Below are 13808 nucleotides of genomic sequence, written 5' to 3' on the forward strand. Positions count from 1 at the left end.
CTCCCGGTGTGGAACCCGAAACTCCTGAACCTCCTGGCTGACTGTTGAACCCGAAACTCCTGAACCTCCCGGCTTACTGTGGAACCCGAAACTCCTGCACCTCCCGGCTGACTGTGGAACCCGAAACTCCTGAACGTCCCGGCTGACTGTGGAACCCGAAACTCCTGAACCTCCCGGCTGACTGTGGAACCCGAAACTCCTGCACCTCCCGGCGTGGAACCCGAAACTCCTGAACCTCCCGGCTGACTGTGGAACCCGAAACTCTTGAACCTCCCGGCTGACTGTGGAAACCGAATCTCCTGCACCTCCCAGCTGACTGTGGAACCCGAAACTCCTGAACCTCCCGGCTGACTGTGGAACCCGAAACTCCTGAACCTCCCGGCTGACTGTGGAACCCGAAACTCCTGCACCTCCCGGCGTGGAACCCGAAACTCCTGAACCTCTCGGCTGACTGTGGAACCTGAAACTCCTGAACCTCCCTGCTGACTGTAGAACCCGAAACTCCTGAACCTCCCGGTGTGGAACCCGAAACACCTGCACCTCCCGGCTGACTGTGGAACCCGAAACTCCTGCACCTCCCGGCTGACTCTGGAACCCGAAATTCCTGAACCTCCAAGCTGACTGTGGAACCCGAAACTCCTGCACCTCCCGGAGTGGAACCCGAAACTCCTGAACCTCCCAGCTGACTGTGGAACCCGAAACTCCTGAACCTCCCGGCTGAATGTGGAACCCGAAACTCCTGAACCTCCCGGCTGACTGTGGAACCCGAAACTCCTGAACCTCCCGGCTGACTGTAGAATCCGAAACTCCTGAACCTCCCGGCTGACTGTGGAACCCGAAACTCTTGAACCTCCCGGCTGACTGTGGAACCCGAAACTCCTGCAACTCCCAGCTGACTGTGGAACCCGAAACTCCTGAACCTCCCGGCTGACTGTGGAACCTGAAACTCCTGAACCTCCCGGCTGACTGTGGAACCCGAAACTCCTGAACCTCCCGGCTGACTGTGGAACCCGAAACTCCTGCACCTCCCGGCGTGGAACCCGAAACTCCTGAACCTCTCGGCTGACTGTGGAACCTGAAACTCCTGAACCTCCCGGCTGACTGTGGAACCCGAAACTCCTGCAACACCCGGCTGACTGTGGAACCCGAAACTCCTGAACCTCCCGGCTGACTGTGGAACCTGAAACTCCTGAACCTCCCGGCTGACTGTGGAACCCGAAACTCCTGCACCTCCCGGCGTGGAACCCGAAACTCCTGAACCTCTCGGCTGACTGTGGAACCTGAAACTCCTGAACCTCCCGGCTGACTGTGGAACCCGAAACTCCTGAACCTCCCGGTGTGGAACCCGAAACACCTGCACCTCCCGGCTGACTGTGGAACCCGAAACTCCTGCACCTCCCGGCTGACGGTGGAACCCGAAATTCCTGAACCTCCCAGCTGACTCTGGAACCCGAAACTCCTGCACCTCCCGGAGTGGAACCCGAAACTCCTGAACCTCCCAGCTGACTGTGGATCCCGAAACTCCTGCAACTCCCTGCGTGGAACCCGAAACTCCTGAACCTCCCGGCTGACTGTGGAACCCTAAAGTCCTGCACCTCCCGGCTGACTGTGGAACCCGAAACTCCTGAACCTCCCGGCTGAATGTGGAACCCGAAACTCCTGCACATCCCGGCTGACTGTGGAACCCGAAACTCCTGAACCTCCCGGCTGAATGTGGAACCCGTAACTCCTGCAACTCCCCGCGTGGAACCCGAAACTCCTGAACCTCCCGGCTGACTGTGGAACCCGAAACTCCTGCACCTCCTGGCTGACTGTGGAACCCGAAACTCCTGCACCTCCGGCTGACTGTGGAACCCGAAACTCCTGAACCTCCCGGCTGACTGTGGAACCCGAAACTCCTGAACATCCCGGCTGACTGTGGAACCCGAAACTCCTGCACCTCCCGGTGTGGAACCCGAAACTCCTGAACCTCCCGGCTGACTGTTGAACCCGAAACTCCTGAACCTCCCGGCTGACTGTGGAACCCGAAACTCCTGCACCTCCCGGCTGACTGTGGGACCTGAAACTCCGGAACCTCCCGGCTGACTGTGGAACCCGAAACTCCTGCACCTCCCGGCTGACTATGGAACCCGAAACTCCTGAACCTCCCGGCTGACTGTGGAACCCGAAACTCCTGATCTCCCGGCTGACTGTGGAACCCGAAACTCCTGAACCTCCCGGCGTGGAACCCGAAACTCCTGAACCTCCCGGCGTGGAACCCGAAACTTCTGCACCTCCCGGCTGACTGTGGAACCCGAAACTCCTGCACCTCCCAGCGTGGAACCCGAAACTCCTGAACCTCCCGGCTGACTGTGGAACCCGAAACTCCTGCACCTCCCGGCGTTGAACCCAAAACTCTTGTACCTCCCGGCTGACTGTGGAACCCGAAACTCCTGAACCTCCCGGCTGACTGTGGAAACCGAAACTCCTGCACCTCCCGGCTGACTGTGGAAACCGAAACTCCTGAACCTCCCGGCTGACTGTGGAACCCGAAACTCCTGAACGTCCTGGCTGACTGTGGAACCCTAAACTCCTGAACGTCCCGGCTGACTGTGGAAACTGAAACTCCTGAACCTCCCGGTTGACTGTGGAACCCGAAACTCCTGAACCTCCCGGTGTGGAACCCGAAACTCCTAAACCTCCCGGCTGACTGTGGAACCCGAAACTCCTGCACCTCACAGCGTGGAACCCGAAACTCCTGAACCTCCCGGCTGACTGTGGAACCCGAAACTCCTGCACCTCCCGGCGTTGAACCCGAAACTCCTGAACCTGCCGGCTGACTGAGGAAACCGAAACTCCTGAACCTCCCGGCTGACTGTGGAACCCGAAACTCCTGAACGTCCTGGCTGACTGTGGAACCCGAAACTCCTGAACGTCCCGGCTGACTGTGGAAACTGAAACTCCTGAACCTCCCGGTTGACTGTGGAACCCGAAACTCCTGCACCTCACAGCGTGGAACCCGAAACTCATGAACCTCCCGGCTGACTGTGGAACCCGAAACTCCTGCACCTCCCGGCGTTGAACCCGAAACTCCTGAACCTGCCGGCTGACTGTGGAACCCGAAACTCCTGAACCTCCCGGTGTGGAACCCGAAACTCATGCAACTCCCGGCTGACTGTGGAACCCGAAACTCCTGAACGTCCCGGCTGACTGTGGAACCCGAAACTCCTGAACCTCCCGGCTGACTGTGGAACCCGAAACACCTGCACCTCCCGGAGTGGAACCCGAAACTCCTGAACCTCCCAGCTGACTGTGGAACCCGAAACTCCTGAACCTCCCGGCTGAATGTGGAACCCGAAACTCCTGAACCTCCCGGCTGACTGTGGAACCCGAAACTCCTGAACCTCCCGGCTGACTGTAGAATCCGAAACTCCTGAACCTCCCGGCTGACTGTGGAACCCGAAACTCTTGAACCTCCCGGCTGACTGTGGAACCCGAAACTCCTGCAACTCCCAGCTGACTGTGGAACCCGAAACTCCTGAACCTCCCGGCTGACTGTGGAACCTGAAACTCCTGAACCTCCCGGCTGACTGTGGAACCCGAAACTCCTGAACCTCCCGGCTGACTGTGGAACCCGAAACTCCTGCACCTCCCGGCGTGGAACCCGAAACTCCTGAACCTCTCGGCTGACTGTGGAACCTGAAACTCCTGAACCTCCCGGCTGACTGTGGAACCCGAAACTCCTGCAACACCCGGCTGACTGTGGAACCCGAAACTCCTGAACCTCCCGGCTGACTGTGGAACCTGAAACTCCTGAACCTCCCGGCTGACTGTGGAACCCGAAACTCCTGCACCTCCCGGCGTGGAACCCGAAACTCCTGAACCTCTCGGCTGACTGTGGAACCTGAAACTCCTGAACCTCCCGGCTGACTGTGGAACCCGAAACTCCTGAACCTCCCGGTGTGGAACCCGAAACACCTGCACCTCCCGGCTGACTGTGGAACCCGAAACTCCTGCACCTCCCGGCTGACGGTGGAACCCGAAATTCCTGAACCTCCCAGCTGACTCTGGAACCCGAAACTCCTGCACCTCCCGGAGTGGAACCCGAAACTCCTGAACCTCCCAGCTGACTGTGGATCCCGAAACTCCTGCAACTCCCTGCGTGGAACCCGAAACTCCTGAACCTCCCGGCTGACTGTGGAACCCTAAAGTCCTGCACCTCCCGGCTGACTGTGGAACCCGAAACTCCTGAACCTCCCGGCTGAATGTGGAACCCGAAACTCCTGCACATCCCGGCTGACTGTGGAACCCGAAACTCCTGAACCTCCCGGCTGAATGTGGAACCCGTAACTCCTGCAACTCCCCGCGTGGAACCCGAAACTCCTGAACCTCCCGGCTGACTGTGGAACCCGAAACTCCTGCACCTCCTGGCTGACTGTGGAACCCGAAACTCCTGCACCTCCGGCTGACTGTGGAACCCGAAACTCCTGAACCTCCCGGCTGACTGTGGAACCCGAAACTCCTGAACATCCCGGCTGACTGTGGAACCCGAAACTCCTGCACCTCCCGGTGTGGAACCCGAAACTCCTGAACCTCCCGGCTGACTGTTGAACCCGAAACTCCTGAACCTCCCGGCTGACTGTGGAACCCGAAACTCCTGCACCTCCCGGCTGACTGTGGGACCTGAAACTCCGGAACCTCCCGGCTGACTGTGGAACCCGAAACTCCTGCACCTCCCGGCTGACTATGGAACCCGAAACTCCTGAACCTCCCGGCTGACTGTGGAACCCGAAACTCCTGATCTCCCGGCTGACTGTGGAACCCGAAACTCCTGAACCTCCCGGCGTGGAACCCGAAACTCCTGAACCTCCCGGCGTGGAACCCGAAACTTCTGCACCTCCCGGCTGACTGTGGAACCCGAAACTCCTGCACCTCCCAGCGTGGAACCCGAAACTCCTGAACCTCCCGGCTGACTGTGGAACCCGAAACTCCTGCACCTCCCGGCGTTGAACCCAAAACTCTTGTACCTCCCGGCTGACTGTGGAACCCGAAACTCCTGAACCTCCCGGCTGACTGTGGAAACCGAAACTCCTGCACCTCCCGGCTGACTGTGGAAACCGAAACTCCTGAACCTCCCGGCTGACTGTGGAACCCGAAACTCCTGAACGTCCTGGCTGACTGTGGAACCCTAAACTCCTGAACGTCCCGGCTGACTGTGGAAACTGAAACTCCTGAACCTCCCGGTTGACTGTGGAACCCGAAACTCCTGAACCTCCCGGTGTGGAACCCGAAACTCCTAAACCTCCCGGCTGACTGTGGAACCCGAAACTCCTGCACCTCACAGCGTGGAACCCGAAACTCCTGAACCTCCCGGCTGACTGTGGAACCCGAAACTCCTGCACCTCCCGGCGTTGAACCCGAAACTCCTGAACCTGCCGGCTGACTGAGGAAACCGAAACTCCTGAACCTCCCGGCTGACTGTGGAACCCGAAACTCCTGAACGTCCTGGCTGACTGTGGAACCCGAAACTCCTGAACGTCCCGGCTGACTGTGGAAACTGAAACTCCTGAACCTCCCGGTTGACTGTGGAACCCGAAACTCCTGCACCTCACAGCGTGGAACCCGAAACTCATGAACCTCCCGGCTGACTGTGGAACCCGAAACTCCTGCACCTCCCGGCGTTGAACCCGAAACTCCTGAACCTGCCGGCTGACTGTGGAACCCGAAACTCCTGAACCTCCCGGTGTGGAACCCGAAACTCATGCAACTCCCGGCTGACTGTGGAACCCGAAACTCCTGAACGTCCCGGCTGACTGTGGAACCCGAAACTCCTGAACCTCCCGGCTGACTGTGGAACCCGAAACACCTGCACCTCCCGGCGTGGAACCCGAAACTCCTGAACCTCCCGGCTGACTGTGGAACCCGAAACTCTTGAACCTCCCGGCTGACTGTGGAACCCGAATCTCCTGCACCTCCCAGCTGACTGTGGAACCCGAAACTCCTGAACCTCCCGGCTGACTGTGGAACCCGAAACTCCTGAACCTCCCGGCTGACTGTGGAACCCGAAACTCCTGCACCTCCCGGCGTGGAACCCGAAACTCCTGAACCTCTCGGCTGACTGTGGAACCTGAAACTCCTGAACCTCCCGGCTGACTGTAGAACCCGAAACTCCTGAACCTCCCGGTGTGGAACCCGAAACACCTGCACCTCCCGGCTGACTGTGGAACCCGAAACTCCTGCACCTCCCGGCTGACTGTGGAACCCGAAATTCCTGAACCTCCAAGCTGACTCTGGAACCCGAAACTCCTGCACCTCCCGGAGTGGAACCCGAAACTCCTGAACCTCCCAGCTGACTGTGGAACCCGAAACTCCTGAACCTCCCGGCTGAATGTGGAACCCGAAACTCCTGAACCTCCCGGCTGACTGTGGAACCCGAAACTCCTGAACCTCCCGGCTGACTGTAGAATCCGAAACTCCTGAACCTCCCGGCTGACTGTGGAACCCGAAACTCTTGAACCTCCCGGCTGACTGTGGGACCTGAAACTCCGGAACCTCCCGGCTGACTGTGGAACCCGAAACTCCTGCACCTCCCGGCTGACTATGGAACCCGAAACTCCTGAACCTCCCGGCTGACTGTGGAACCCGAAACTCCTGATCTCCCGGCTGACTGTGGAACCCGAAACTCCTGAACCTCCCGGCGTGGAACCCGAAACTCCCGCACCTCCCGGCTGACTGTGGAACCCGAAACTCCTGCACCTCCCAGCGTGGAACCCGAAACTCCTGAACCTCCCGGCTGACTGTGGAACCCGAAACTCCTGCACCTCCCGGCGTTGAACCCAAAACTCCTGAACCTCCCGGCTGACTGTGGAACCCGAAACTCCTGAACCTCCCGGCTGACTGTGGAAACCGAAACTCCTGCACCTCCCGGCTGACTGAGGAAACCGAAACTCCTGAACCTCCCGGCTGACTGTGGAACCCGAAACTCCTGAACGTCCTGGCTGACTGTGGAACCCGAAACTCCTGAACGTCCCGGCTGACTGTGGAAACTGAAACTCCTGAACCTCCCGGTTGACTGTGGAACCCGAAACTCCTGCACCTCACAGCGTGGAACCCGAAACTCCTGAACCTCCCGGCTGACTGTGGAACCCGAAACTCCTGAACATCCCGGATGACTGTGGAACCCGAAACTCCTGCACCTCCCGGTGTGGAACCCGAAACTCCTGAACCTCCCGGCTGACTGTTGAACCCGAAACTCCTGAACCTCCCGGCTTACTGTGGAACCCGAAACTCCTGAACCTCCCGGCGTGGAACCCGAAACTCCTGAACCTCCCGGCGTGGAACCCGAAACTTCTGCACCTCCCGGCTGACTGTGGAACCCGAAACTCCTGCACCTCCCAGCGTGGAACCCGAAACTCCTGAACCTCCCGGCTGACTGTGGAACCCGAAACTCCTGCACCTCCCGGCGTTGAACCCAAAACTCTTGTACCTCCCGGCTGACTGTGGAACCCGAAACTCCTGAACCTCCCGGCTGACTGTGGAAACCGAAACTCCTGCACCTCCCGGCTGACTGTGGAAACCGAAACTCCTGAACCTCCCGGCTGACTGTGGAACCCGAAACTCCTGAACGTCCTGGCTGACTGTGGAACCCTAAACTCCTGAACGTCCCGGCTGACTGTGGAAACTGAAACTCCTGAACCTCCCGGTTGACTGTGGAACCCGAAACTCCTGAACCTCCCGGTGTGGAACCCGAAACTCCTAAACCTCCCGGCTGACTGTGGAACCCGAAACTCCTGCACCTCACAGCGTGGAACCCGAAACTCCTGAACCTCCCGGCTGACTGTGGAACCCGAAACTCCTGCACCTCCCGGCGTTGAACCCGAAACTCCTGAACCTGCCGGCTGACTGAGGAAACCGAAACTCCTGAACCTCCCGGCTGACTGTGGAACCCGAAACTCCTGAACGTCCTGGCTGACTGTGGAACCCGAAACTCCTGAACGTCCCGGCTGACTGTGGAAACTGAAACTCCTGAACCTCCCGGTTGACTGTGGAACCCGAAACTCCTGCACCTCACAGCGTGGAACCCGAAACTCATGAACCTCCCGGCTGACTGTGGAACCCGAAACTCCTGCACCTCCCGGCGTTGAACCCGAAACTCCTGAACCTGCCGGCTGACTGTGGAACCCGAAACTCCTGAACCTCCCGGTGTGGAACCCGAAACTCATGCAACTCCCGGCTGACTGTGGAACCCGAAACTCCTGAACGTCCCGGCTGACTGTGGAACCCGAAACTCCTGAACCTCCCGGCTGACTGTGGAACCCGAAACACCTGCACCTCCCGGCGTGGAACCCGAAACTCCTGAACCTCCCGGCTGACTGTGGAACCCGAAACTCTTGAACCTCCCGGCTGACTGTGGAACCCGAATCTCCTGCACCTCCCAGCTGACTGTGGAACCCGAAACTCCTGAACCTCCCGGCTGACTGTGGAACCCGAAACTCCTGAACCTCCCGGCTGACTGTGGAACCCGAAACTCCTGCACCTCCCGGCGTGGAACCCGAAACTCCTGAACCTCTCGGCTGACTGTGGAACCTGAAACTCCTGAACCTCCCGGCTGACTGTAGAACCCGAAACTCCTGAACCTCCCGGTGTGGAACCCGAAACACCTGCACCTCCCGGCTGACTGTGGAACCCGAAACTCCTGCACCTCCCGGCTGACTGTGGAACCCGAAATTCCTGAACCTCCAAGCTGACTCTGGAACCCGAAACTCCTGCACCTCCCGGAGTGGAACCCGAAACTCCTGAACCTCCCAGCTGACTGTGGAACCCGAAACTCCTGAACCTCCCGGCTGAATGTGGAACCCGAAACTCCTGAACCTCCCGGCTGACTGTGGAACCCGAAACTCCTGAACCTCCCGGCTGACTGTAGAATCCGAAACTCCTGAACCTCCCGGCTGACTGTGGAACCCGAAACTCTTGAACCTCCCGGCTGACTGTGGGACCTGAAACTCCGGAACCTCCCGGCTGACTGTGGAACCCGAAACTCCTGCACCTCCCGGCTGACTATGGAACCCGAAACTCCTGAACCTCCCGGCTGACTGTGGAACCCGAAACTCCTGATCTCCCGGCTGACTGTGGAACCCGAAACTCCTGAACCTCCCGGCGTGGAACCCGAAACTCCCGCACCTCCCGGCTGACTGTGGAACCCGAAACTCCTGCACCTCCCAGCGTGGAACCCGAAACTCCTGAACCTCCCGGCTGACTGTGGAACCCGAAACTCCTGCACCTCCCGGCGTTGAACCCAAAACTCCTGAACCTCCCGGCTGACTGTGGAACCCGAAACTCCTGAACCTCCCGGCTGACTGTGGAAACCGAAACTCCTGCACCTCCCGGCTGACTGAGGAAACCGAAACTCCTGAACCTCCCGGCTGACTGTGGAACCCGAAACTCCTGAACGTCCTGGCTGACTGTGGAACCCGAAACTCCTGAACGTCCCGGCTGACTGTGGAAACTGAAACTCCTGAACCTCCCGGTTGACTGTGGAACCCGAAACTCCTGCACCTCACAGCGTGGAACCCGAAACTCCTGAACCTCCCGGCTGACTGTGGAACCCGAAACTCCTGAACATCCCGGATGACTGTGGAACCCGAAACTCCTGCACCTCCCGGTGTGGAACCCGAAACTCCTGAACCTCCCGGCTGACTGTTGAACCCGAAACTCCTGAACCTCCCGGCTTACTGTGGAACCCGAAACTCCTGCACCTCCCGGCTGACTGTGGGACCTGAAACTCCGGAACCTCCCGGCTGACTGTGGAACCCGAAACTCCTGCACCTCCCGGCTGACTATGGAACCCGAAACTCCTGAACCTCCCGGCTGACTGTGGAACCCGAAACTCCTGATCTCCCGGCTGACTGTGGAACCCGAAACTCCTGAACCTCCCGGCGTGGAACCCGAAACTCATGAACCTCCCGGCGTGGAACCCGAAACTCCTGCACCTCCCGGCTGACTGTGGAACCCGAAACTCCTGCACCTCCCAGCGTGGAACCCGAAACTCCTGAACCTCCCGGCTGACTGTGGAAACCGAAACTCCTGCACCTCCCGGCGTTGAACCCAAAACTCTTGTACCTCCCGGCTGACTGTGGAACCCGAAACTCCTGAACCTCCCGGCTGACTGTGGAACCCGAAACTCCTGAACCTCCCAGCTGACTGTGGATCCCGAAACTCCTGCAACACCCTGCGTGGAACCCGAAACTCCTGAACCTCCCGGCTGACTGTGGAACCCGAAACTCCTGAACCTCCCGGCTGAATGTGAAACCCGAAACTCCTGCACATCCCGGCTGACTGTGGAACCCGAAACTCCTGAACCTCCCGGCTGAATGTGGAACCCGTAACTCCTGCAACTCCCCGCGTGGAACCCGAAACTCCTGAACCTCCCGGCTGACTGTGGAACCCGAAACTCCTGCACCTCCTGGCTGACTGTGGAACCCGAAACTCCTGCACCTCCGGCTGACTGTGGAAACCGAAACTCCTGAACCTCCCGGCTGACTGTGGAACCCGAAACTCCTGCACCTCCCGGCTGACTGTGGGACCTGAAACTCCGGAACCTCCCGGCTGACTGTGGAACCCGAAACTCCTGCACCTCCCGGCTGACTATGGAACCCGAAACTCCTGAACCTCCCGGCTGACTGTGGAACCCGAAACTCCTGATCTCCCGGCTGACTGTGGAACCCGAAACTCCTGAACCTCCCGGCGTGGAACCCGAAACTCCTGAACCTCCCGGCGTGGAACCCGAAACTCCCGCACCTCCCGGCTGACTGTGGAACCCGAAACTCCTGCACCTCCCAGCGTGGAACCCGAAACTCCTGAACCTCCCGGCTGACTGTGGAACCCGAAACTCCTGCACCTCCCGGCGTTGAACCCAAAACTCCTGAACCTCCCGGCTGACTGTGGAACCCGAAACTCCTGAACCTCCCGGCTGACTGTGGAAACCGAAACTCCTGCACCTCCCGGCTGACTGAGGAAACCGAAACTCCTGAACCTCCGGCTGACTGTGGAACCCGAAACTCCTGAACGTCCTGGCTGACTGTGGAACCCGAAACTCCTGAACGTCCCGGCTGACTGTGGAAACTGAAACTCCTGAACCTCCCGGTTGACTGTGGAACCCGAAACTCCTGCACCTCACAGCGTGGAACCCGAAACTCATGAACCTCCCGGCTGACTGTGGAACCCGAAACTCCTGCACCTCCCGGCGTTGAACCCGAAACTCCTGAACCTGCCGGCTGACTGTGGAACCCGAAACTCCTGAACCTCCCGGTGTGGAACCCGAAACTCATGCAACTCCCGGCTGACTGTGGAACCCGAAACTCCTGAACGTCCCGGCTGACTGTGGAACCCGAAACTCCTGAACCTCCCGGCTGACTGTGGAACCCGAAACACCTGCACCTCCCGGCGTGGAACCCGAAACTCCTGAACCTCCCGGCTGACTGTGGAACCCGAAACTCTTGAACCTCCCGGCTGACTGTGGAACCCGAATCTCCTGCACCTCCCAGCTGACTGTGGAACCCGAAACTCCTGAACCTCCCGGCTGACTGTGGAACCCGAAACTCCTGAACCTCCCGGCTGACTGTGGAACCCGAAACTCCTGCACCTCCCGGCGTGGAACCCGAAACTCCTGAACCTCTCGGCTGACTGTGGAACCTGAAACTCCTGAACCTCCCGGCTGACTGTAGAACCCGAAACTCCTGAACCTCCCGGTGTGGAACCCGAAACACCTGCACCTCCCGGCTGACTGTGGAACCCGAAACTCCTGCACCTCCCGGCTGACTGTGGAACCCGAAATTCCTGAACCTCCAAGCTGACTCTGGAACCCGAAAATCCTGCACCTCCCGGAGTGGAACCCGAAACTCCTGAACCTCCCAGCTGACTGTGGAATCCGAAAATCCTGAACCTCCCGGCTGAATGTGGAACCCGAAACTCCTGAACCTCCCGGCTGACTGTGGAACCCGAAACTCCTGAACCTCCCGGCTGACTGTAGAATCCGAAACTCCTGAACCTCCCGGCTGACTGTGGAACCCGAAATTCTTGAACCTCCCGGCTGACTGTGGAACCCGAAACTCCTGCAACTCCCAGCTGACTGTGGAACCCGAAACTCCTGAACCTCCCGGCTGACTGTGGAACCTGAAACTCCTGAACCTCCCGGCTGACTGTGGAACCCGAAACTCCTGAACCTCCCGGCTGACTGTGGAACCCGAAACTCCTGCACCTCCCGGCGTGGAACCCGAAACTCCTGAACCTCTCGGCTGACTGTGGAACCTGAAACTCCTGAACCTCCCGGCTGACTGTGGAACCCGAAACTCCTGCAACACCCGGCTGACTGTGGAACCCGAAACTCCTGAACCTCCCGGCTGACTGTGGAACCCGAAACTCCTGAACCTCCCGGCTGACTGTGGAACCCGAAACTCCTGCACCTCCCGGCGTGGAACCCGAAACTCCTGAACCTCCCGGCTGACTGTGGAACCCGAAACTCCTGAACCTCCCGGTGTGGAACCCGAAACACCTGCACCTCCCGGCTGACTGTGGAACCCGAAACTCCTGCACCTCCCGGCTGACGGTGGAACCCGAAATTCCTGAACCTCCCAGCTGACTCTGGAACCCGAAACTCCTGCACCTCCCGGCGTGGAACCCGAAACTCCTGAACCTCCCAGCTGACTGTGGATCCCGAAACTCCTGCAACTCCCTGCGTGGAACCCGAAACTCCTGAACCTCCCGGCTGACTGTGGAACCCTAAAGTCCTGCACCTCCCGGCTGACTGTGGAACCCGAAACTCCTGAACCTCCCGGCTGAATGTGGAACCCGAAACTCCTGCACATCCCGGCTGACTGTGGAACCCGAAACTCCTGAACCTCCCGGCTGAATGTGGAACCCGTAACTCCTGCAACTCCCCGCGTGGAACCCGAAACTCCTGAACCTCCCGGCTGACTGTGGAACCCGAAACTCCTGCACCTCCCGGTGTGGAACCCGAAACTCCTGAACCTCCTGGCTGACTGTTGAACCCGAAACTCCTGAACCTCCCGGCTTACTGTGGAACCCGAAACTCCTGCACCTCCCGGCTGACTGTGGAACCCGAAACTCCTGAACGTCCCGGCTGACTGTGGAACCCGAAACTCCTGAACCTCCCGGCTGACTGTGGAACCCGAAACTCCTGCACCTCCCGGCGTGGAACCCGAAACTCCTGAACCTCCCGGCTGACTGTGGAACCCGAAACTCTTGAACCTCCCGGCTGACTGTGGAAACCGAATCTCCTGCACCTCCCAGCTGACTGTGGAACCCGAAACTCCTGAACCTCCCGGCTGACTGTGGAACCCGAAACTCCTGAACCTCCCGGCTGACTGTGGAACCCGAAACTCCTGCACCTCCCGGCGTGGAACCCGAAACTCCTGAACCTCTCGGCTGACTGTGGAACCTGAAACTCCTGAACCTCCCTGCTGACTGTAGAACCCGAAACTCCTGAACCTCCCGGTGTGGAACCCGAAACACCTGCACCTCCCGGCTGACTGTGGAACCCGAAACTCCTGCACCTCCCGGCTGACTCTGGAACCCGAAATTCCTGAACCTCCAAGCTGACTCTGGAACCCGAAACTCCTGCACCTCCCGGAGTGGAACCCGAAACTCCTGAACCTCCCAGCTGACTGTGGAACCCGAAACTCCTGAACCTCCCGGCTGAATGTGGAACCCGAAACTCCTGAACCTCCCGGCTGACTGTGGAACCCGAAACTCCTGAACCTCCCGGCTGACTGTAGAATCCGAAACTCCTGAACCTCCCGGCTGACTGTGGA

The sequence above is a fragment of the Hemitrygon akajei genome, chromosome 3 (genome assembly GCF_048418815.1).
Source record: "Hemitrygon akajei chromosome 3, sHemAka1.3, whole genome shotgun sequence".
Lineage (NCBI taxonomy): Eukaryota > Metazoa > Chordata > Chondrichthyes > Myliobatiformes > Dasyatidae > Hemitrygon > Hemitrygon akajei.